This window comes from Odocoileus virginianus, chromosome 3, assembly GCF_023699985.2.
Source record: "Odocoileus virginianus isolate 20LAN1187 ecotype Illinois chromosome 3, Ovbor_1.2, whole genome shotgun sequence".
Lineage (NCBI taxonomy): Eukaryota > Metazoa > Chordata > Mammalia > Artiodactyla > Cervidae > Odocoileus > Odocoileus virginianus.
In genome coordinates this window covers 89,543,890-89,570,639 of record NC_069676.1, presented here as the reverse complement: position 1 = coordinate 89,570,639, position 26,750 = coordinate 89,543,890, and the positions used below count along the sequence as shown (strand labels likewise).

Sequence of the window (26,750 nt, the reverse complement as noted above, 5' to 3'; positions counted from 1 at the left end):
CTTCTGGAAGTAACATTGCGATGGCTGCCCAAGGAGAACCCCAAGTTCAGTTCAAACTTGTTTTGGTTGGTGATGGTGGTACTGGAAAAACTACATTTGTGAAGCGTCATCTGACTGGTGAATTTGAGAAGTATGAAGCTCCCTTGGGTGTTGAGGTCCATCCTCTTGTGTTCCATACCAACAGAGGACCTATTAAGTTCAGTGTATGGGATCCAGCCGGTCAGGAGAAGTTTGGTGGACTGAGAGATGGCTATTATATACAAGCTCAGCGTGCCATTATAATGTTTGATGGAACATCAGGAGTTACTTACAAGAATGTGCCTAACTGGCATAGAGATCTGGTATGAGTATGTGAGAACATTCCAATTGTGTTGTGTGGCAACAAAGTGGATATTAAGGACAGAAAGGCTAAGGCAAAGTCAATTGTCTTCCACCGAAAAAAGAATCTTCAGTACTATGGCATTTTGCCAAAAGTAACTACAACTTTGAAAAGCCCTTCCTCTGGCTTGCTAGAAAATTGATTGGAGACCCTAACTTGGAGTTTGTCGCCATGCCTGCTCTTGCCCCGCCAGAGGTGGTCACGGACCCAGCCTTGGCAGCACAGTACGAGCACGATTTAGAGGTTGCTCAGACAACTGCTCTCCCGGATGAAGATGTGAGAAAGTAAAGCTGGGGCCCAGCGTTAGAAGTCTAGTTTTATAGGGAACTGTCCTGTGATGTCAGTGATGCAGCGTGTTTGCCACTTTATTATATAGCTAAGCAGAACATGTGCTTAATCTTTGGATGCTAAAGGAGATGGATGGGCTTTGGAGTTAATGTGGCAGTTTAAAAAAAAAAATCTTCATTTTTTGGACCTGCATATTTAGGTGTTTTGGAACACAGTTGTTTCCTCCTTGAGTTTCAAATATAAGACTGCTATAGTCACATGACAATATTGAGGTGGAATCTTGTTTGTTATTGTCATTCCCATTCCTTTTCGTTTAGAATCAGAATAAAGTTGTATTTCAAATATCTAAAAAAAAAAAAACTGAGCTACAAATGTGAGCCACATTCATAATTTTAAACTTTTTAATAACCGTATTTAAAAAATAAAAAAAGGTGAAGGCAATTATAATATTTTCACCCCAACATAGTCAAAATATTATCATCTCAACATGCAATCAACATTTGTTTTGTTGTTCTTTGTTGTTTAGTCACTAAGTCATGCCCCACTCTTTTGCAACCCCATAGACTTTAGCTCGCCAGGCACCTATGTGCGTGGGATTTTCCAAGCAAGAAAACTGGAGTGGGTTGCCATTTCCTTCTCCAGGTGATCTTCCAGACCCAGGGACTGAACCCAGGTGTCTTGCACTGGCAGGAGGATTCTTTACCACTGAGCCACCAGGCTTCCTGTAATCAACCTTAAAACATTAAAATTTAACATTAATAGTTTATATTCTATTTTTCAAACTAAGTCTTCAAAATCTAGTGTATATTTGATAAAAAAAAAAAATCTTCATTCAGATTAGCGACATTGCAAGTGTTCAGGAGCCACATGTGAATAATTGCTAGTGTTTTAAGCAGCAAAGTTTTATATCAGCGCCAGACAGTATCTGAAGAAAAGCTCTACTTCAGCGTGTAGCTCACTTCTGCATCTCTACATTTGATTGACTCTGTTGTCAACAAAACATTATTGTAGATTATCATTTGTTAGCAATATCTAAGTATCAACAACTAAGTGCTGAATCTATTTAGACTACTCATAGAGTTTCAGTATCAGAGTTTTGATTAATATCAGTGCTGTTTTCCTATAACACATTTAGTATTCAAGTGAATTTTTCTTGTCTGGCTGAGTCATTCCTATTGAATTTTAGATCATTTATCCCGAGCTACACAGAATGATTAGGATATAGTATCATTGTTAATTAACCATTTGAAAAGTATCCCAAGCTTTTAAAAGCAGATTAAATCACTCACTTGTATCCTATCAATAATGTTCTCCACCTCTCAATCCGCTCACACACACACACACAAAAATCTAACATATTACAAAGCATACAGCATTACCAAGCAATGAAAGTTGAGTAAGTGAAATATCACTTAATCATTGTACTGTTTTTTAATAAACTCAACAAATAACTCTTGATTACCTTTCATAGGCCAGGACCTGTGCTTGGTTTTGAGGGTTCCTATCTTGGTGGTTTAATTTCAAAGATTCCATCAGAGTAACCCATTATTAGAGGCTCTGGAATTTATGTATTGGGGTAATGGTATAATTTTGTATCCCTGGGTATCTTTTGCTACTGACAAGCCTTTCCCCACTCCCACCCCACCCCCAAATCAGACACATTTTTAAAGAGAATTCTTCTTATCTCTCCAAGTCTATTCTGCCTATAAAACAAACTATGCTGAAATACACCATATTAACAACTTTGAGTGTGTGCTGTAAATTTAAAAACAGTACATATCCATTGTAAAAAAAGATATTCGAACAAGTCAGAAGTATAGAAAGTAAAAGATGAAAGTTCTACCCTCTCTTGATGCATTATTCCCAGGAGGACCACTCACAGGTAACCACTTACAGAATTTTATGCCAGAATTCTCCAAGCATATATAAATACGTATACAGAGATGTATACACATTTGCAAATTTTGAGAAAGTATTTTAAATTAACACATGATTATGAGGAAAATTCAAATAACACAGAAGCATATAAAAATGGAATAATCATATTCACATAGAATATTTGAGGAAGGATCTTAAAACAAAGTAACACATGATTCTGGAGAAAATGAAAATTATGGTAAAAAGCAAACCGTAAAATGCAAAGTGAAATTTTCCCTATTCCACATTCCCTCTACCCAAAGGTAATAAAACGTGCCCTCAGTACATTTTGTGTGTGTGCTCTCTTTGTGAAATTTTCTATGACTACACAAGAATACAGATACATATACACACACACACACATACATATGCCCAACATTCATATGAATATATATAGAATATATATATGTTTAATGTATTTATATATATATATATAAAGTAGGGTGCTAATTTGTGAAATCAATATATATATAGATAAATATCCAAAATGACAGAGGGAATCCCCTTGATTACCACCCAGACTGAAAAGTAAAACATTGCCAGCCTCTTAGAAGCCCTCTTTACCAACTCCTAATCACTACCCTCTCCCACCATCCATTTCAAAGCCTTCCACTATCCAGACTTGTAATCAATTCCTTGCTTTTCTTCTTCATTTTACCACCCAAGCACACATCATTAAGGAACTGTAACTTTTATTTTTCAATTTTTAAGCAAATGAAGTCATACCATATGTATTCTTTTCTGTCTTGCTTCTTTCATTTGCAATATTTATTTATTTTTAGCTTAATATATTTTGGGAATCTTAGTCAATATATAGAGAATTACTTCATCCTTTTAATTCCATGATATAGAATTGAACAAATGGCCTAATATCAAATTATTTTCATTCTTTTTGGCCATTATGAATACATTATAAAGAACATCTTGAGCATTCATTTTCATAAATCAATTACTTTCACTCAAAAAGTAATCATACTGTTAATGTAAAATGAAATGAAGTGCCATGTTAATTATTTCAGAATTCTTGAACAAATTCAGTTGCAATACAATAAACTTTTAACAAGGAGTGATCTTATCTTCTCAATCCTAGATTGCCTCTCAAAACTTAGATTTTGCTTAGAAGCAAAGAGACATTTTTGAGCACACTGGCATAGAGTTTTTCAAAGTATAGTCCTAAAATGCTAGTATCACAGTTACTGGAGGATCTTATTAAAATGCACATTTCCTAGCATTCAGCATCTTTGGAGATGGTCTTGATAAATTAATTAGGATTCAGTCTAAACTACTGTAACCAAGACTACAAAACATAGTGGCACCAACAAGATAGGCATTTACTTCCTTCTCATTTAACAGTTCAGAACAGCACAGGCTGGCCAACGTAGAGAAGGCAGCTCTACTCCAAAACAAATCAATGCTGTCTTGTTGCTCTGCTAGTCTATGAGGCATGGCAGAAGCTGGTCCCTGACCATGTCCATGGGCTATCACATCTTCAGCAAAGGGAAGGGAAAAACAAGTAGAGGGAAAGCCATTTGTCAGGAAGTGCACAAGTGGTGCACATTCCATTGCCAGAAGAAATATGGCCGCAGCTAGTTACAAAGCATGCTGGGAATACGTGGCTTTGGTTCTACTGGCCATGTGTCCTCTTCACTGGCAAGTGGCAGGGTTCAATTACTAACAGGAAGAAGAGGATGGAGATGCGGGGGGTGGCAATTCATAGTTTCTGCAGCACCTGGGAATCTACACCATTAGATGCTTGCTCCAAATCCTCTGTCCTCAGATGTGACTGGTCAGTGGGCTGGAGAAGTACTCTTTTATACTTGGTTCAATGTCCCTTCTCCCAAGTACCCCTGGAACTTCGTGAGCTATTACTGACTGATGCTGAAGCTGAAGTTCCAATCCTTTGGCCACCCGATTCAAACAACCAACTCACTGGAAAAGACCCTGATGCTGGGAAAAATTGAAGGCAGGAGGAGAAGGGGACAACAGAGGAGAAGATGGTTGGATAGCATCACCGACTCAATGGACATGAGTTCAAGCAAGCTCTGGGAGATGGTGAAGGACACGGAAGCCTGGCATGCTGCAGTCCAAGGGGTCACAAAGAGTCAGACATGACTGAGCGACTGAACAACGACAAAATCAGCTAATAGCAATAAAGTGCTAATTATGTGCCAAGAACCTCACATGAATTATTTCATTTAACCATTACAACAAGTTTAAGGTACTATTTACTAACCCCCTGACTATAGATAAGGAAACTATGACTTAGGGAATTTCCTTGCCCAAGCTGTACAATTAGTCTGTAATTAATAAGGGTTGGGTCTTGAACCCAGAGCTTATGTGCTTAACATTAGTCTGCACAGTGAATGGTTATATTTAAAAGAACATCTGTCCTTAAAATCTATGTATGTTCAATATAAAAGTTACTGATATTAAGAGTTTTGATATAAAGAAACAAAATTTAGGGGCAATTACTGGGAGATGGCATTCAAGGTTAGCCCAGTCCTAATAACGATAAAATATTAATTGAAACTGAGCATTTACACTCTATAAGGCACTGTTCTAAGGGCTTTACCCTTGTAACAACCCTGAGTTAGGCCCTCTAATCAATCATCTTCAGTTTACAGATAAGGAAACTGGGGCACAGAAATGTTAAGTCAATTAGCCAAGATCACACAGCAGGTAAGAGTAATATGCTTAGCCACTAGCCTATACCACCAACATACAAAGAGAAGCAGGCATAGTCTCTTGGGACGGCTGATAATTGTGAGTCATATTTACCAAAGTTCTGATATATATTGCCTTTTTACAGGGTATTTCTTGGTTGACAAGCTTTATCTTTTCTGTGAAATTGGAAGTTGTCTGATGCACAGATAAGGCAATTAGCAAGTCCTCTGAACATTATGATGACAAATGTCTTACTTCATCATTATCAATTGATATTTGTCAATTTCTATACTTCAACTTCTATACTAGGTCCTGGAGCTCTACAGGGTGTCTGGTTCTTATTTTCATCATGGCTCCTTTAAGTAAAATGATCCTCCCAAATTTGCATTTGAATTTGGTCCAGACTGAGTGGATGGTATTAACACTAGCACAAGGGATGCTGTATTTCTCTCCAATGGCCAGTGGTATGTTTTCACCCTTAGTTTCATCTTACCTCATTGCTCCAGTGCACTTGAAACTGCCACCTCATGGTCTGCTGCATTCTAGAGACAATTCTCACCATAAGAAAAGAATAGGCATCATTATTATATGAGTTATTGAGAATCTCCAATGTACTGTATACATCTTTGGGGGCATGAATTAAAGGGGTAGCATGAAGAAGTTTCTCTCTCTTGCGAGAACAGTTCCATATCTTGATTACAGTGGCAGGTACACAAACATATGCATGGAATGAAACTGCATCTCATACACACATGCACACACTCTCAAATGTATGCCAGTAAAAAATGATGAAAATGGAATCAAGTCTGTAGTATAGTGAACACTATTATACAATATCAATTACCTGGTTTTGATATTGTATTACAATCTTATTACCTATTGTATCACATACGAGCTGTCATCAGTGGAAGTTGAGTGATGGTTACACAGGAGCCTATGAGTGATTTTTGCAACTTCTTGTGAGTCTATAGTACTTTTCAGATAAAATGTTTTAATGGTGGGGGTGGGGAGGGTGAAAGAGTGGTTCTCAGACCAGCTTTGGCATCAGCTGGGATCTTGGTAGAAATACAGAATCTCAGGCCCTACCCTAGACCTACTAAATTAGAATCTGCATTTTAACAAGAAACTCAGATGATTTCTTTGGACACTAAAGTTTAAAAGCACTGCTGTACAAGAAACAAAAGTAATATTCAAGTATTTCTCACTCTTTCAAAATAGTTTCTTCCTTTCAATGTCAGATAGGTTATTTCAGAGGCCTGGGTCTGCTTCACTGGTGTGCAGCCAGTTTAGTCACATAGGGTACTGACTCAGAAGACCCCCCTACCCCAAGAGATTTAATACTCTGTCTTGAAATTCTTAATAATTTTACCTTCACCTTTGTCTTTTGTTAATGAAGTCCTGTGAGACCACAGCACACGCACTAGGAGCTTGGAGCCTCAGCTTACCAACAAGCCCATTGCCCTGCCTCACTGGGACAGGCTCTCAGCTGCCCTGGCACTTCAGAACCCCTCACCCTGATCCCCCAGGACTCCCCCAGCTATTGCTACTGGCCTCCAGACCCAGCAGGGGTCCAAACACAGATGGAAGGCTTGCATAGCTCCTGAGACATCTCAGGGCGAGGCGTGTGGTAGGCATGCCTGTCCCAGAACAGCAGAGCTTTCACTAAAAATAAACTTAAGTCCTCGCCTTTTTCAACTCTTACCCATACTCTATTAATATTTATGAATAAAAAAGTGATATTCAGAAATAACACACATTTATTCTTCATTGTCTTGTAGCAAGTTCTTAGAAATGGTTGTTTTAGGGTATGGAAAACAGGTGATTTTAGTTTTCTTCTTACTGTTTTCTCTGTATTTTCCCAGTTTGTCTGCAGTGAATATTATAGGGGACATTGGCAACATTACATGGTAGGGCCCCAATGCCTCTGATACTCATTATTCTTTGATAGGAACAACTTGGACTTTTTTTTTTTTTCAGAGAGGTACTTTGGTCTTTTGGATACAGCCACCAGTTCACTAACAGGAGTGATAAAGCTAAGTGTGAATTTCTCACATTTAAGGGGTGCTAATTCATTCAACAGCCCAATTAAGTCACCACCTGATAACCCAATTCATTACAACTTATCAGACTCCAAACACTCAATTAATTAACTCCTCTACTCTACATGAGCATACATATCCTGACTTTGTTAACTGAATCATCAAGCTTGTTTTTTTAAACCAGTGATTTCCATATTATATTGGAGGAGAGTGAGTTGAGGCAGCCTGAAAACTCCTTATTATATTTTCAATTGAAAAACTGCTTGTCTTAGAATTATGGGGAACCTACCACAATTCAGTATGTACATACTAAATCACTGTAACTATTAATTTGTCCTACTTTCAACAGCTTTCAAATAACTTCTGTCTTTCTACAGTATTTTCTAGATAGGACTTAATAAAATGGAAGGATAAGAAGCATAAACACTTAACGTGGTAACACTGCTAATGAAGACTTCGAGAAAAATCCAATTTGGTGGTTCTCAGTACTCATTTAGAGTCACTGAGAGTTTTTTTAAATATACAGACGCCTGAATCTAAACTCAGATCAGTTAAATCAGACTCTTGGAGTGGCGCTTAGCCACAGTGATCTATATACTAATCACCATTCTGAGTGCTTTTACATAATCATTTAACACTATACCTCATAACATAGGTACTATTTCTCATCATCTCCATTTTACTTCTGAGGAATTGAGGTTTAATGAGGTAAACTGAAGTAAGAATCCAGGACATTGGCAGACTGCACCACAGCCTGCCTTATGCTATAGTTTCACAACCCTTCAAGCTATCTTCCCAGAGACTGGAGAACTGCCATGTCATTCTTATCCAGAATACATATATACCCAGAAGATACAGTCAGAAATGAATAAGTGTGGAAAATGCAGACTGATTTGAGGGAGAGCTAAAAGAACCAGTAAAATCAAGGTGATGACAGAAATCTTCTAAAAGACACCCTAAAACAGTAAAAATTAAGGGAGCTAGTCTGGCTGGTTGGTGACCAGGATAATGCTATCATTTATTGAATGCAATTTTAGAGAAAGGAAAACTGAGACAGAGAGAGTTAAGTAACTTGCCCAGGATCAAACAACTAGTAAGTGACAGGCCAGGGATCCGAACTGAAGAAATGCAGCGGTCAAATCTACGCAACTGGAGAACAGGGAAGGAGAAAAAGAGGCCAACTCAGTGATCAAATTCAAAAATATTTACTTAGGCCAACTGTGCCAAATGAAGCCTTCTTTAAGAAGCTAAACTTGATTATTCATATAATCTCATAGTGAATAAAAACCTAAGATCATGGCATCCAGGGCCATCACTTCAGGGCAAATAGATGAGGAAACAATGGAAACAGTGACAGACTTTCTTTTCTTGGGCTCCAAAATCACTGCAGATGATGACTACAGCCATGAAATTAAAAGATGCTTGCTCCTTGGAAGAAAAGCTGACCAACCTAGACAGCATATTAAAAAGCAGAGAGGTTACTTTGCTGACAAAGGTCTGTGGAGTCAAAGCTATGGTTTTTCCAGTAGTCCAGTATGGATGTGAGAGTTGGACCGTAAAGAAAGCTGAGCACTGAAGAATTGATGCTTTTGAACTGTGGTGTTGGAGAAGACTATTGAGAGTCCCTTGGACTGCAAGGAGATCAAACCAGTTCATCCTAAAGGAGATCAGTCCTGAATATTCATTGGAAGGACTGATTCTGAGGCTGAAGCTCTAATCCTTTGGCCACCTCATGCAAAGAGCCGACTCATTGGTAAAGACCCGACTCATTGGTTAAGACCCAGATGATGGGAAGGATTGAAGGCAAGAGGGAGGAGAAGGGGACAACAGAGGAGAAGATGGTTGGATGGCATCACCAGCTCAATGGACATGAATTTCAGCAAGCTCTGGGAGATGTTAAAGGACAGGGAAGCCTGGTGTGCTGCAGTCCATGGGGTGGCAAACAGTTGGACACAACTGAGCAACTGAACAACAAAGTAGAAACTTCTCCCTTAAGAAACTGCCAGTTAAATGGGAGAGTTAAAGTAGAAGCAAGATGAGATTCAAAGATTAGAGATGGGATTGGATGTTCTTTAAAATATCTTTCAAATTTGGAAGATTCTATGCATCTCTTTGCCTTATCAAAGTTTTGTTTGCCAAAGTTAGAAAAATTTCTTAAGATACTACATAAACCACAAGCACACAGCTTCCAAGGAAGGAGAAAGAACCTCTGGCTTGGGTGTTCTAATTCTAATTCAGACCTTTGTCTGAATTTGAACACCGAGTCAGCCAATCTAATTCCTTTCCCTTTGTTACATATGGGAAGAATCAATTTGCATCACATCATGCTCACTTGTGCAGTTGCTTTGAATCCAGAAACTAGAAATTCTCCACATTACCTAAATGTCAAAAAAGAGAGGGGAAAACTCTAAACAAAATATATTCAGGCTTTTGGTGTAAGCAGATGGATAAAGGAGGCAGTGCTAGGTCTACATGAATACCTGGTGGAGAATCTTGATTTTGATTGCTTGTGTTTGATGGGATTTTCAAACTACTTTTAAAAGTAGGTCATAAGCCTGCATTTAAAGGAAGACTCTCTAGGGACTCCTGGTGCATTTTAAGAAATCTTGTGAAGCACAGGCAGCCCTGTCCCCAGAAAGGATTATGGGCAACAATTTCTATCTTGTCTCCAACATGATCAGAATGGGGTGGATTTAACACCCTCTGGCTATTGTCCAGGGACCAATTATTACATTCACAGCTAACTTAATGGGATCCTGAATAACATCATTAAGGGCACAGTAGGCAATAAATGATTATAAAGAACCTAGTGAAATTCCCTAAGTATCTATGCCTGGTTTATCTCTCTTATCTAATACCATTTGTGGAAATGGATGATGTGGAAATGGAAATGACCTGGAAATGGAAATTGTGTAACTAATAACTTCTAATTGAAAGAAATCTAACTTAAGCTTCTGTATGCTTCTCATGGCATGTTATATCTTAGTTCATATGTAGGGAATCTAAACTAGCTATCGTTAACAGCTTTGGAACGCTAAAGCTCAATCACTAGGTTTCATAACTCCTACCTGTTCTAAGTGAAAAAGTATTTTAAAAATTCAGTTGAGGGACAACAGTCTTTGTTAGAAGAATTTTTTTTTCTTTTTTTCTTTGTTTTTGTTAGGAGAACTTTGTAACTTCTTCAGAGATGACTCAGGGTGCCAAACAAAGTAAGGCTGTGGTTAAAATGCAGATTCTTGGCCACTCCTCATGCCTACTAAATTCAACACTTCAGGGCTGGAGTCTAGGGACCTATATTTTAACAAGCTCCCCAGGGGATCCTTATATACCCCAAAGTTTGAGAACTTCTGCCTTAGGGTATCACCAAACCAAAGCTAAAATATCACTTGTTACTACCATATGTTATAAAATGTTGAACGTTTAGCACAACTTTAATAAGCTACAGGAAATCAGCATTCCTAGTGTTAGAAAAATTCCAGTCACAATTTGACTTTCTCATATTTAGAGACATGATTCAGCATGTGGTTGAGATGCCACCAGCATCGCTATAGAAATCTGGCCCATCCTGTGAAAGGCTGCTGCAAACAGGCTCCCTCCCCACCTCTAGACTGGTATCATGATTGCTATGACCCAAACTGCATCAGTTTTTCTCCTTCACCAGAACACTCTCTCCATTTCTCTAAAGTAAGGACGTGTTAATTTGAGCTGTCATATAAAAACCTGTGTAATTTTCCCTTGATGATATTTTTAATTTGTTTATTGTATTGTTCTTTTCACCAGATTCACTGACTGAATGGCACAAAAGTTTCTCCCTATGGTAGCAAAACTCTTTGACCTCCCAACAAATATTCTGCTTTTGAGTAATATTAATAAGTCCTGAATATTCATTGGAAGAACTGATGCTGAAGCTGAAGCTCCAATACTTTGGCCACCTGATGCAAAGAACTGACTCATTGGAAAAGACCCTGTTGTTGAGAAAGAGTGAAGACGGGAGGAGAAGGGGACAATGGAGGATGAGATGGTTGGATGGCATCACCAACTCAATGGACATGAATTTGAGTAAGCTCCAGGAGTTGGTGATGGACAGGGAGGCCTGGCGTGCTGCAGTCCTTGGGGTCACAAAGAGTTGGACATGACTGAGAGACTGAACTGAACTGAAATATGTCTGCTGCTGTGCTAAGTTGCTAAGTCGTGTCCGACTCTGTGTGACCCTATGAACTGTAGCCCTCCAGGCTCCTTGGTCCATGGAATTCTCCAGGCAAGAATACTGGAGTGGGTAGCCTTTCCCTTCTCCAGGGGATCTTCCTGACCCAGGGATCCAACTGACGTGTCTTACATGTGACCTGCACTGGCAGGCGGGTTCTTTACCACTAGCGCCACCTGGGAAGCCCCATTATTAAGTCTAACTGAGCTAACAAAATGACAAAAATTTGAACAAAGGAACCAAGAAACTCAGGAAGAAATTGGCTTCAGGAGCCTAAAAGAAAGACTGTGCCTTCAAGATACATGACACTATCCCCTCAGGCATAAGAAAATTATTTCACCAAATCCAAAATGTAATCCTATCTATCATAGGCAGAGAATTTTTTGCCTTTTGGAAAATATCAGAAACCTGAAAAATAAACTATTAAAGACTCGGTAACAGGAAAGAATCTTTTTTACAGAAGTTTCCATGCTCATTTGTTTTTCAGGGAGAAATAACAGCAAGTACAAACACTCGATGAAAACATTTGTCTAGCTGAGCTCACACAGAAACTAGAAATTGAAATGTACCTGGTCAAAAAAAACAAAAAGTTCTACTGCTTAGGCACTGGAAATCAAGCCCCCTTCATAAAGCAAATTCTCCCAATCAGACACCATTCAGCATGGCTCTATCAGCGTCACTTCGCAAAAGGCAGAAATCTTAAATGGTATGAATCATAACAGCTGGCTTCCACTCCACCAGACAGGAAGCTGGTTGTCAAGGGGTGGTAGGGTGTCACTGTCCAGGCAATTCAGCCTGGGTGGTGGGGGGGCCTGTGAGAGGAGGGGAAGCCCATCTAGGGAACTTTTGTAGGTAGTAACTTAGTAATGGGTCTTTTTGTTAGCTTGTTTTGCAAATTTTTGCATTTGGACTGTGATGCAGAGGTCTTCCCTTTTGGCTCAGATGGTAAAGAATCTGCCTGCAATATGGGAGACGGTGAGGGCAGGGGTGGATTTTGGGACGATCCCCTGGAGGAAGGCATGGCAACCCACTCCAGTATTCTTGCCTGGAGAATCCCATGGACAGAGGAGCCTGGCAGGATATAGGTCATGGGGTCACAAAGAGTCAGACATGACTGAGCAATTAACAATTGTGATGCAGAGAAAACTTGAGTTAAATGTCACAGTCCATGGAGAACTTTTTCTATCCAGGTAAGGGATATAAGAAGTATGGCTACAGCCCGTTCTGAATTTATATCAATATATAAACTGAATAAAGATAGAAGACTTTGAAATTGTTGAGAAATAATCCATTTGCTTAATAATAAGAGTTCAAAGGAAATTGACCAGAATACTATAATTTGCTTCTTCCTAGCAGAGATGTCTAAAGTTAATTCTATAAATCTACAATAATCATGACAATATATGGTACTGGCAAAAGGATAGACACATAGATCAGTAAAGAAAGGAGTCCAGAAATAGACTCACATAAATTCTGTGGCCAACTGATTTCTGACATAGGTGCAAAGGCAATGCAGTGGAGAAAAGACCATCTTTTTAACAAATGGTGTATTACGTAGAAAAAAAATAAGTCGAGACACTTATCTTACATCTTTTACAAAAATTAAGTCAAAATGGACCACAGACTTAAATGTAGGGGAAACATATGGAGAATTTTTGTGACTTTGAGATAGGCAGAGTTATTAGATTTAACACCAAAAACACTATATCTTTTTAAAAAACTGATAAATTGGATCTCATCAAAATTAAAAACCTTCTTTGCTCTACAAAATGATACTTTTTGCTCTGCAAAAGATACTTTAATAAGAGAATTAAAAAACAAGCTAGAGACTAGGGGGAAATATTTGCAAACACATACCTGACAAAGAACTTGTATCCAGATTACACAAAGAATTTTCAAACCTTAACAATATGAAGACAAATAATTCAATTTTAAAAACTGACAAAAGATCTGAAAAGATCCTTCAAAAAAGAATATATGAGAATAACAAATATGAAAAGGCACCCTACATCATTAGTCATTCAGGAAATTCAAATTAAAACCATAAGAAGACACTACTATTCATCCTCTAGAATGACTAAAATGAAAAACAAAAAACAAAGACAATACAAAGTGTTGCTGAGTACATACAGAAACCCAAATTCTCAAAAAACAGAAATGAAAATGAGATAGCTACTTTGAAAACTAGTTTAACAGTTTAAAGTTATTAATAAATATATACTTACTATATGCAGTTAATCTCACTCTTAGGCACTTGTCAAAGAGAGATAAAACTCATGTTCACAAAAATACCACTTATGAACGTTTGTAGCAGTTTTCTTCAGAATTACCAAAAATTAGAATGCAAATATCCTTCAACTGATAACCAAACTGTGATGCATCCATAATGAAACACTATTCAGCAACAAAAAAGATCCAACTATAGATACAATCAACAACATGGATGAATCTTAAATGCATTATTAGTGAAAGAAGCCTGACCAAAAAGGCAAGATACTGCATGATTCCATTTATGTGACATTCTGAAAAAGCAAAACTGTAGGGACAGAGAACTAATCAGCAGTTGCCAGGGGTTAAAAGGGAAGGGAAAAGAGTCTGACTACAAAGGAACAGCATGAGTGAGTTTGTTGGAAGTGATAGAACTATTCTGTTTGTCAAATGTATAAAACTAAAAGTAAATTTTACTGTATGTTAATTAAAAATCAACTTTAAAGAGCTTGTTTTGAGCTGACACGAATAGTTTACAGTAAATCTTCTGTAATCATGGTTGCAAACCAAAAAAATGCCTTCAAATTTTCTATTTTTAAAGTAAACTTCCAATGGTATGTTCTGTTTTGGAAAACAGTCGAAAATAAAATTCAATTAATCTATTCAAACTTATATGCTTAGAGTTAGCATGTAAAAAATAGGTTATTTTTAAAACCACAAGACAGAAACATATATTCTTTTTAAGATTCCGTAAACTAAAAATGAAGCAAAGATACTCATCAATTAAAATCGACATAGGACAGACTCTTGCTCCATGTAGAATACAAGAAATGCCAACATTTTCAAAGCTAAATCATACGGCTTGGTTTTCAATACTACTGAAGTTTTAATACAATTTGCTGACACCAGTACAAATTTTTCACCATGGGTCGGAATTACAATTGATCATTAACATTCCGGATTGTTGTTGTTGAGAAATGTGAATATTCCTATTAGAAACTAATAATTTTTTAAACTGAGATATAAATGATATACAAAATTGTGTGAGCTTAAGGTGTAAAACATATTGATTTTATATTACAATATGAGGCTAATACTCTTTTGCAAGTAAATCAAATCATACTTCATGCTTTTAATATTTTTTATGTTGGCTCAGTCAAGAAATATGGAAGAGAACTGTTACAATTGAAATAACTGGAGTATTTAAATTACCTAAAACAATTTTACACGAGAAGTAATTTATTCAAGGCAAAGATAAAAGAATCAAGAGGTAGAGAGTCAGAAGCAAACAGCAAGTTTCCTTATTCTCAGTGATGGCCCTGCCTCCAAAGTCAGGCTACAGATTACAGACACATTTCTGTTCATTAGTCACTGTTAAAATTAATGTGCTATAACAATTTAAGGAGGGCATTACCACTTTAAGTACTGTACAACAATATCAGTCCTGGAGACAAATGTATTCCTTTCCTTTTCCTTGTGTACATTATTTCCTACAATTGAACTGAAATTTTGATCTATTCAGGATGGACAATAATCAATGCACAGCTGGGAAACTTTATTCGGTAAATATGTGACTACTAGTAGTACGACAATCTCTTCTTCTTAAATGCTTTTTACTTTTTTTTTTTAACAAATAATCACTTAAGCTTCACAGTATTTATTATTGCCACAGATAGTTGTTTACTCACTTAGTTGTGTTCGACCCTTTTGAGACCCCATGGACTGTAACCCACCGGGCTCCTCTGTCCATGGGATTTCCCAGGCAAGAATCCCAGGGATCGAACCTGTGTCTCCTGCGTTAGCAGGCAGATTCTTTACCACGGAGCCACCAGGGAGGCCTCCACTGACACTAACAGTACCCTATTCTGAACTCCCATATTACATAGAGCCTCCTCTGATCCTTGGTCTTCCTGCTCCCTTTCTCCCCAGTAATCTCTTGTTCCCTCTTCGCTTCTGATCAAAGTGCCTACAGGCTCCCGCATTATAGCCTTTAATACCTACTTTCTGTCATAACATACCCAGTGGATGAGGTATACACTGAATAAGTGCAATGCCCAAGAGGCAGCTGTTAATTCTACCCTTTTTCTCCATTTCAAAACAGATATTTGTATGTAAGAGACTGAGCATGATGTTACTCTTTGGGAAACCTTGGAAACATACAGAAGGACGCACACACACCTCAGACATAAGATGCCCCTGTCAATAGCGTGACCCACATTGCCATGCTTCTAAATGAAGGAGGTTTGCAGCCCTTACAGTGGGGCATGGTTTGCGAATATTTCCTGATCTTTCCTTTCTCCTCTTTCCTCATAACCTCTCTCACAAAACTCAACCAATCCCATGACTTCTACTATTATCTCAACGGAATTGACTCTGAGGCCTTAGATCCACATTTGCAAATTACTGCCAAACATTCACACACACACATCCTACCACTATTTCTAACCTAAACCAGCTTCTTCTGATTTTCTTATTTATTTTCATATCAATACTGTCATACAGTAAGCCAAACTTGAAGCTAGTAGTTATTTGTGGCTCCTCATGCTTACTCACCTCTCTTAGCCAAATAAAACTGTCAAATCAGTCAACTCTACCTTGCAGAGCCTTTCATAGCCTCCTCCTTTTCTCTATTCACATTATCAGTACCCTAACACAGGCTCTCATTTTTATTTATTTTTAATTAATTTTCATTAGAGTAGAGATGCTTTACAAGGTTGTTAGTTTCCACTGTACAGCAGAAGTGCATCGGTTATGCATATACATACACCCCCCTTTATTAAGACTTCCTTCCCGTTTAGGTCACCATAGAGCATTGAATGGGGCTCTCTGAGCTGTATGGCAGGTTCTCATTAGCTATCTATTCTATACAGAGTAGTGTATATATGTCAATCTCAACCTCCCAATTCACCCCACTGCCCCAGGCTTATTATTTTTGTCTCTTAATTCGACTTCCTTTTTCCAGTATCCCTTCACTCCAATTCATTACTCATACTGCTATCACCTTAAGAGTCCTAACGTGTGATTTGATTATGCCACTTCCTGGTCAGAAGCCTCCAAAGGTTCCCTACTGCTCACAGATAAAAGTCCAAACTCCTTAACCCATTATTGAAAGCTCTCTTAATAATCTGTCCCCAGCTCGTCTTTTTGGCTCTGTCACAAGCATCTTCATGTGTCCATATAGCAGTTAAACCAGATTACTCTCTTTTCCCCCAAACACACTGTGATAGCAAACCGCTGCTTATAAGATACCTATATTTAGAATATTTCAATATGCCCATTATCACAGCTCCAAGCCTTTGATGTTTCAATGCTAACTTTTCCATGAAGCTTTTTGCAACACCCTGAGCTGAATATGTTCCAAAAATCTACAACTCCTACACCACTGAATTAGTGCCTGAATGGTCCTTCTCATCTAAAATCCATTATCCTCATATCTTACATCTTACTAAACTACCCTGTTTCTAATTCTATAAATATTCTATCCTGTAAGGGTCATGTGGGTTCTTAAGTTTCCAAAATTGAAAGCAACAGCAAAAGCTCCCAAATAGTAGGCCATAACAGATCAAAACATGATAAACATGATACTTGAATAAATTGATGGCTGAAAGAAAAATGGGATCAGGGCAATTACAATTCTAATTCTCTAAGCAGAAACAGAAAAGCTTCTATGTTCATATGAGTGATACATATTTTTTCTACTTTTTGCCATAATATGTTCTGAAAACCATGTTATAAAGGGAGTGGTATTTTGCCTTTGGGGATCGTGATTTTGACCAGAGACTCGTGATCAAATAAATCACTTATCAAATAAATCATTTATTACATGTTGGATATGAACAACATGCAATAAAGGCAAAGATATGACAACTGTAAATCCTTATAAATTAAAAGTATGAGATGAGCATTTTCTTCTTTCCTTTTTTTTCCCCTTTTTGGCCTTGTTGTACGGCTTGCAGGATCTTCTCAGATCCCTGACCAGGGACTGAACCTACACCCTTGGCAGTGAAAGCCCACAGTCCTAACAACTGGACCACTAGGGAACTCCCAAGATGAGCACCTTCATATGGGCACTTGGGCACATATTTGATATACCAAGAGTTCTAATATATCACAAATTATGCCATACATAAAAAATACAATTATTACTACCTTTCATAAATCTCACTAAAGTCACTATGCTAGCTATAATAAACCAAAGCTGAGTGGATCATTTTATTTACCTTCTAACTATTTAATAGACTATTCGGTGCTTGTGTGGAACAGGTAATTCAAATGACTTAAGTCTTTCTTTCAAGACCAACAACAAAACCAACTCCCAAGCTGCCCCCCAAAGTAGAACCATTTCATTTTAGTGAAATTACTGTGAAAACCTGACACATTCAATATAATTCCTCAGACACTAGAGGCATGTTCAAAGAAGTACTAGATTTGTAAAAGGATATCTTAGGTTCTGGCCAAGGTCTATCACTTACCAACTGAGTGACACACAGCCTCTCTGTGTATCACTTAAAGGTAAAATGCATATAAAACAATGACTACCTCAAAGAATACAGAGAGAAAATTCAAAGAGATAATAGAACTTAACTGATTTTAAAATGCAAAGTCCCATCAGGAATTCAGCTATTATTAACTATCAATATCGTTCTTCATGTTGATGGCATTTGGTCCACTATTACCGTGTTTTAAAGTGAAAAGCTGAACTGGCATTTTGCCCCCTCTAGTCTTCCTGTTTCTTCAGAAACACATGTGCTCCTTTTCAGTACAAAATAGCAAGGAAACAGAGTTGTGAGGTCAATCTTAACCACCTTTCTCATTCTCAAGCTCATCTGACACCTTTCAGGGCACTTTGCACTATGCTGAAAAGCCACAGAACCAACTATCATGTGGGAGAAAGGGAAATTTTGGTCACTATATTGTGCAATTCTGTAGACAAGACATTTCTTTCAGTCAATACAGAAGGATAAGGTTTTCTTCGTGTGCAGGAAAATTAAACCATTTTGCATTCAAAGTACATACAACTTCCTAGAGACCGCTCTTCAAGTGAGGAATGGCAAGGGACAAAGAAGGAGAAATTAGCCCCCAACTAATAAAAATAAATGAAAAAAAAAAAAAGGAGAGAAGCCCAGAAAGGTGTCCATCAGGACTGGTATCCCTGTCTTAGGAAGCTAGAGTAGTGTTTCCCTTGTACCTGAGAGAACGAGAGAGAGCGCCCACCCACCTCACCTTCTACACAGCACCACTGAGAGGAAGAAAGTATCTGAACTGGAGGGAAGAAGGCTGGAAGGGGTTGGGGAGAGGGGTGTACTTTTCTTACTCCCAGATTACAATTTTTGAAAAGAACCAGAGGGTCCGAGGAGGAGGAAAGAACTCTGGAGACTAAGAGACTGTAGTGATAGTAGTCTAGAGCTGGAATTTGCTTTGTTGTTTAGTTCTAAGTCCTGCCGAGTCTTTTGCGACCCCATGGACTATAGCCTGCCAGGCTCCTCTGTCCGTGGAATTTTCCAAGCAAGAATACTGGAATGAATTGCCATTTCCCTCTCCAGGGTTCTTTCCGACCCAGGGATGGAACCCACGTCTTCTGCATTAGCAGGTGGATTCTTCACTGCTGAGCCATCAGAGAAGCCCCGGAGCTGGGATAGCTTCTTATCAATGCTACCTTCAATGCAAACAGTCATATAAACACACAATCTAAAGAAAAACAAGTATTCTTGCTATGTAAACCCAGTTTTAATTTGTATCCCCTGGTTCCTTCCATCCAGATTGTACCCAAACTCAAACGCATCCTAAAGGGAAATTCTTGAGCTTCTAATGGATTATACAAGCATCAATGGACATAGACCAAAGACCCCTCCCCATATACCCTGGGACCTTTATAAGACCTGTAGATTTATTGTTCTATCACACTGTGAGATGGGTGGGGGGGGCTTAGAGCCAGATTTAGCAATAATGATGATGATGATAAATAATGCCTTGTGATATTTCTTACACTTAACTAAGTGTTAGTCGCTCAGTCCGACTCTTTGTGACCCCCAAGGACCATAGCGTCTGTCCATGGAATTCTCTAGGCAATAATACTGGAGTGGGTTGCCATTTCCTTCTCCAGGTACACTTGAATGGGATGGAGTAAAAAATAATCACACACAACCAAACAACTGTTCAGTTTAAAATCTGTGTTTCAGTTCAGTTCGGTCGCTCAGTCGTGTCCGACTCTTTACGACCCCATGAATCGCAGCATGCCAGGCCTCCCTGTCCATCACCAACTCCCGGAGTTTACTCAAACTCATGTCCATCAAGTCGGTGATGCCATCCAGCCATCTCATCCTCTGTCGTCCCCTTCTTCTCCTGCCCCCAATTCCTCCCAGCATCAGGGTCTTTTCCAGTGAGTCAACTCTTCGGAGGAGGTAACCAAAGTACTAGAGTTTCAGCTTCAGCCTCAGTTCTTCCAATGAACACCCAGGACTGATCTCCTTTAGGATGGACTGGTTGGATCTCCTTGCAGTCCAAGGGACTCTCAAGAGTCACCACAGTTCAAAATTATCAATTTTTCAGTGCTCAGCTTTCTTCACAGTCCAACTCTCACATCCATACATGACCACTGGAAAAACCATAGCCTTGACTAGACGGACCTTTGTTGACAAAGTAATGTCTCTGCTTTTTAATATGCTATCTAGGTTGGTCATAACTTTCCTTCCAAGAAGTAAGTGTCTTTTAATTTCATAGCTGCAATCACCATCTGCAGTGATTTTGGAGCCCAAAGAAATAAAGTCTGACACTGTTTCCACTGTTTCCCCATCTATTTCCCATGAAGTGATGGGACCACATGCCATGATCTTAGTTTTCTGAATGATGAGCTTTAAGCCAACTTTTTCACTCTCCTCTTTCACTTTCATCAAGAGGCTTTTTAGTTCCTCTTCACTTTCTGCCATAAGGGTGGTGTCATCTGCATATCTGAGGTTATTGATATTTCTCCCGGAAATCTTGATTGCAGCTTGTGCTTCCTCCAGCCCAGCATTTCTCATCATGTACTCTGCATATAAGTTAAATAAGCAAGGTGACAAGATACAGCCTTGACGTACTCCTTTTCCTATTTGGAAGCAGTCTGTTGTTCCATGTCCAGTTCTAACTGTTGCTTCCTGACCTGCATATAGGTTTCTCAAGAGGCAGGTCAGGTGGTCTGGGATGCCCATCTCTTTCAGAATTTCCCACAGTTTATTGTGATCTACACAGTAAAAGGCTTTGGCACAGTCAATAAAGCAGAAATAGATGTTTTTCTGGAACTCTCTTGCTTTTTTGATGATCCAGCGAACGTTGGCAATTTGATCTCTTGTTCCTCTGCCTTTTCTAAAACCAGCTTGAACATCTGGAAGTTCACAGTTCACGTATTGCTGAAGCATGTCTTGGAGAATTTTGAGCATTACTTTATTAGTGTGTGAGATGAGTGCAATTGTGCGGTAGTTTGAGCATTCTTTGGGATTGCCTTTCTTTGGGATTGGAATGAAAACTGACCTTTTCCAGTCCTGTGGCCACTGCTGAGTTTTCCAAATTTGCTGGCATATTGAGTGCAGCACTATCACAGCATCATCTTTCAGGATTTGAAATAGCTCAACTGGAATTCCATCACCTCCACTAGCTTTGTTAGTAGTGATGCTTTCTAAGGCCCACTTGACTTCACATTCCAGGATGTCTGGCTCTAGGTGAGCGATCACACCACCGTGATTATCTGGGTCATGAAGATCTTTTTTGTACAGTTCTTCTGTGTATTCTTGCCACCTCTTAATATCTTCTGCTTCTGTTAGGTACATACCATTTCTATCCTTTATCGAACTCATCTTTGCATGAAATGTTCCCTTGGTATCTCTAATTTTCTTGAAGAGATCTCTAGTCTTTCCCATTCTGTTGTTTTCTTCTATTTCTTTGCATTGATCTCTGAGGATGGCTTTCTTATCTCTCCTTGCTATTCTTTGGAACACTGCATTCAAATGGGAATATGTTTCCGTTTCTCCTTTGCTTTTTGTTTCTCTTCTTTTCACAGCTATTTGTAAGGCCTCCTCAGACAACCATTTTGCCTTTTTGCATTTCTTTTCCATGGGGATGGTCTTGATCCCTGTCTCCTGTACAATGTCATGAACCTCTGTCCACAGTTCATCAGGCACTCTGTCCCTTAAATCTATTTCTCACTTCCACTGTATAGTCATCAGGGATTTGATTTAGGTCATACCTGAATGGTCTAGTGGTTTTCCCTACTTTCTTCAATTTAAGTCTGAATTTGGCAATAAGGAGTTCATGATCTGAGCCACAGTTAGGCTCCTGGTCTTGTTTTGGCTGACTGTACAGAGCTTCTCTATCTTCGGCTGCAAAGAAGATAATCAATCTGATTTTGGTGTTCACCATCTGTTGATGTCCATGTGTAGAGTCTTCTCTTGCATTTTTGGAAGAGGGTGTTTGCTATGACCACTGCGTTCTCTTGGCAAAACTCTATCAGCCTTTGCCCTGCTTCATTCCATACTTCAAGGCCAAATTTGCCTTGCGCTTTGCTGGAGCAGCCGTAAAGAGATATCCCACATCCAAGGTAAGAGAAAATCTGTATTTAGGCAACAAATATTTATGTGCCTCTTGTAGGTACTGCACCCTTATTTGCTACGAACATTTGGTGAAGTTCCTGTATAACCATAAAACTACTACTGCAGTTGTGTCCAAAGAAAGGAGAAGATTTTTGCACAGGGCTGGGTAAAGTCTTGAAGGAAGAGCAGTGCAATGCTGTGGGATCAAACACATTGGGAGGCAAAGAGGCATAAGGAAGAGAGAATTCCAAGGGGAAAGAATTCCCACCTGGATATTCCTCCAGAGAGCTCAGCTATAACTCTGTAAGGTTCTGTGTTCTCTTTTCATAATAGAAATCACTGCCTTGTATTAAGATGCTGTTGTTCAGTCGCTCAGTCGTGTGCAACTCTTTCAGACTCCAAGGACTGCGGCATGCCAGGCTTCCCTGTCCTTCACCATCTCCCAGAGCTTGCTGAAACTCACGTCCATTGAGTCAGTGATGTCATCCAACCATCTCATCCTCTATTGTCCCCTTCTCCTCCTGCCTTCAATCTTTCCCAGCATCAGGGTTTCTAATGAGCTGGCTCTTCACATCAGGTGACCAAAGTATTGGAGCTTCAGTTTCAGCATCAGTCCTTCCAATGAATATTCAGGGCCGATCTCCTTTAGGATGGACTGGTTGGATCTCCTTACAGTCCAAGGGACTCTCAAGAGTCTTCTCCAACACCACAGTTCAAAAGCATCAGTTCTTCGGCCCTCAGCCTTCTTTATGGTCCAACTCTCACACCCATACTGGACTACTGGAAAAACCATAGCTTTGACTAGACGACCTTTGTCAACAATGTCTCTGCTTTTTAATATGCTATCTGGGTTAGTCACAGCTTTTCTTCCAAAGAGCAAGGGTCTTTTAAGTTCATGGCTACAGTCACCATCTGCAATGATTTAGGAGCCCATTTTTGAATAGTTCCTACTAATGTCTTCAAATTGGATTAACACATTAGTAGGAACTATTCTATAAGTGGCCTTAAGAAATAACTCTCAAAAGTACTAAGACATGTATCAATATAAGACAGAAAGGCCTTTCTGCACTGAAAAGCATTACAGCAGAGATTGAAAACTAGAAAGCTGTGAGCTAACTCAGGCCAAGAGACTTTAATGTCCACAAAATGTTAGGTGCCAATAAATAAACTTAGAAAGCTCATGTAAAAATGTTTGATTTACAGCTTTTCTTGAAAAATTACATCAGACAACATTGGGCCCCTGCAGGCCCCTAGCAGCAAACAGCTAGACCAGAAAGTCACTGAGCCTTTTAATCACCCATAACTCACCACAGTCCAGCACCTTCGGTACCTATGGCATACTGTCTGGCTTATTTGGGTACCTAATGGTCCCTGAAGGCACCTGAATTGGTGACTTCAGTTTCAAAGGAGAAGTGAGAAACTGTCATTAAATACATGGCAACTCAGAAAGAGGGGTGACCCAGCACTTGAAGGCCAGTGATGGCTTTGATGTTCACACAACCTCTGTCTGCAATGCACATTAGACATGAGAGATAGAGCAGGTCCGGAACCAGGTCACTTCCTTTTAGCCTTTTTTCTGCAGTGAATTATCATATAAGAGATTTCTTCTCAGTTATTAAGTCTAAACAATAGCTACCTCAGTGTAAATAGTGACTAGAACAACACTAAAAGAGTTGATGCAGACTCTGCCTCTCCTAGTTGTAATAGATTAGGCAGTTTGCTTTTAAATTAATGGTGTCTCAGCCTGCTCATTCATAAAATGAATGAGTTTAGCTAGAATCATCATTAAGATAGCTTTTAGCTGGCCCCTCCCCATCTATACCAGCTCTACTTATCTAGAATCTACTAAAACCACAAAAAATGTTCAAGGTCTACACCTCTAAAAAACTTCTCCAGACTCTTTCTTTGAAGTTAAGCTCATAAACTCTACCACCCAAATTTAGCACTTACTAATTCTCTAATCTCTTTGCTTTGAGTTTGTTGGTTCCTTCCCCATATTCAAACAGAAAATCCCTTTAAATAAGAGACTATGCTGTTTAATTTTTAAATATTCCACAGCATTTTACATTTATTTGGCATTCAATAATTGTTTGTCAATGAAACTGAGTAATAACTAAAAACTGAAAACAAGTATAAAATGGCAAACTTCCCAAAGAGCAACTTTCATCAGCCCCCTGAGAAAGAATTACCCTTATCAGCATCACAATTTGCCCAACTGATTCAGGCAGGCATAATGTGTACTTTGCAGCGAAGAAACACATAACTGGATTACCCTATTACTTTGTATTAACACATGGTCATTGCTTCCTTCCATGGTTGAAATACTCCAAAGGGAGAAAATACAAACATTAACTCACTACAATAATATACTGTAGTACTCGCTGAAAGATTAGGTTACTCACTAAAATACAGCATGAAAAACTTTTTCTTATCACAACTAAGGGAAAAAAATCAATTTCTATTAAGTGCCTGCAGGTCAGACATTTAAAAACTACAGTGAAAACCACCCTAGCTCCTTCCCCACCCTATGGATGTCAACAGAAGTTCTGAGTAAGACAAGGCCAAGTTAAGATGCCATGTGGGCGGGGATTTACCCATCTTCACCAAAAAAGGAATGGTATACAGGTTTTACTTGTTCTGGTCAGTCTCCCCCACCCCCACCCCCAAATAATTAAAGCTTTGGATATGTGGTCAGTCCTTCCCTATTAAAGTAAAGCCAATAGGAGAAAAGAATAATTCAAGTATGAAATTACTTTTTAAATTATTTTGTGATTGCCTGGCTTATTTAATGAATTTAAGATAAACACTAGTAAACTAGATTAACAAGTGTTAATCATGTCTTAACAGCTAGCAGAATCTAGTGGATTGAAACTAAGTCCATTTCAAAAATGCTTTCCTGGTAACAACACTTAATACAGGCGTTTCCACTTAACCCATATTCTATGGAAGAAGGATTCGTTCAGTAATTTGTTTACAGGACGAATCTGTAATCTGTTCTGTCATCTGTAAGGCTCAAGGGTCTGAATCAAGAGGTAGTGTGCATGAACGGTAGAGGATTGATTAAAAGCGGGAGGTGAATCATGGAAAACTCCCCCGTGGACCTGTCTGGAAAAAAATAATGGCACTATCCAATTTAAAAGTATGGGAAACATTGATTAAATGCCTATACATTTTTTTCTGGGGAAATCCCTGTCAAACGCAACGGAGTTTTATAATCTGAGAGAAACAAAAAAGAGTCTCAAAAATTTTTTAAGTAACTAAAAAAAAAAAAGACCTTGCAGTAGTTTCAAGCCTTTGACTAGCTTGCTTTTTTAATATCTGGCGTCGCTGATGCCGGGTTAACTCATCGTCTGACGGGAAGTCTGTCCAGTCGATCCACACGCAGCGCTGAAGAGCGCTCGGAATTAGGCGTCTTCCTTTAGCCACGCCCACACACGGAGCGTCGCGAGGAACGGAAAGTGCGCCCAGCCTCCTCACCCCCTCACACGTCAGTCTCCTCCACTTAACAGCAACAGCTCAAACACCTCCCTGTCAAATGAAACGGACAGAACCCAGACTAAACCGGGGCGTGATGTCGCTGTGTCTCTTAATATAAGTGAAGGCCACTTAAACTCTCCTACTGCCCTTCGAAAGGAAAACCCTAAGTGCCGCCCCAAGTCCCATGCGTGAATGCATAATTTATACATAACCCTGCTCCTACTTTGGAGAACTCCAAAGGAACGGAATACGTTTCTCCGGGATGGCAACCGGGCACGGCGTGGGAAAACCCTTCAATTTCCGTTTTCTGCTGTGCCCACAGCACCAAAGCGTCAGGCACCGGTTCCTAAGCTAGTTTCACGTTTGTTAAGAGGCTTCACACAATCTAGCAGAATTCTTCAAAGCCGGGGGCCAACTCGCTAATTTCAAATTTCGGGCGAAATGATGAAGAAGAGCGTCCTTCTCCCCAGTTCCAGCCGCTCATCAAAGCGACGAGTTCTGAGGAGCGACTCTCCACACGTGACTGCGACCTTCCCTCATACGCACACATCCTACTCCACAGGCTAAAGCAGCCGTCGGGGAACGAAGTCCTTACTTGGCCACCAGTTTTGGGTAGGGAATCTCCCTCTCCAAGGACCACCGGCACAGGAAGAGACTCTCCCCCCCTACACTCCCAGCTCTCTGTACCCCTCAAGGGGCGGGGCTCGGGCTCCAGGGGACCAGACCAGGCAACCTGGACACCCTAAACTAGCAGGAGACACCCCCCACAAACACCCCCAAACCAGCCTGGCCAACGGCCGCCAGTGAGGCAAGCCCACCAGGAGTGACGTCAGGTGTGATTAAGTTGGCGCGTCACCTCGACGTCAGCCTCTCACCTCTCGGACGTCCCGTCCCGGGAGCAAAACTCCGGCGACTTTGAGCTCCGCCCCTGTGAGAGTGGGAGGCGGCCAATAAGGGCGGTCTTAAGGAGCCCCGGGGGCCAATGAGACGAGCCCGGGGCGGGGCGCGAGGCC

At 39.6% G+C, this 26,750-nt stretch overlaps 1 pseudogene; it reads left to right on the top strand.

The window, feature by feature from the left end:
- Positions 1-26,723, top strand: LOC110134849 (GTP-binding nuclear protein Ran-like; annotated as a pseudogene).
- Positions 26,724-26,750: the final 27 nt, after the last annotated feature.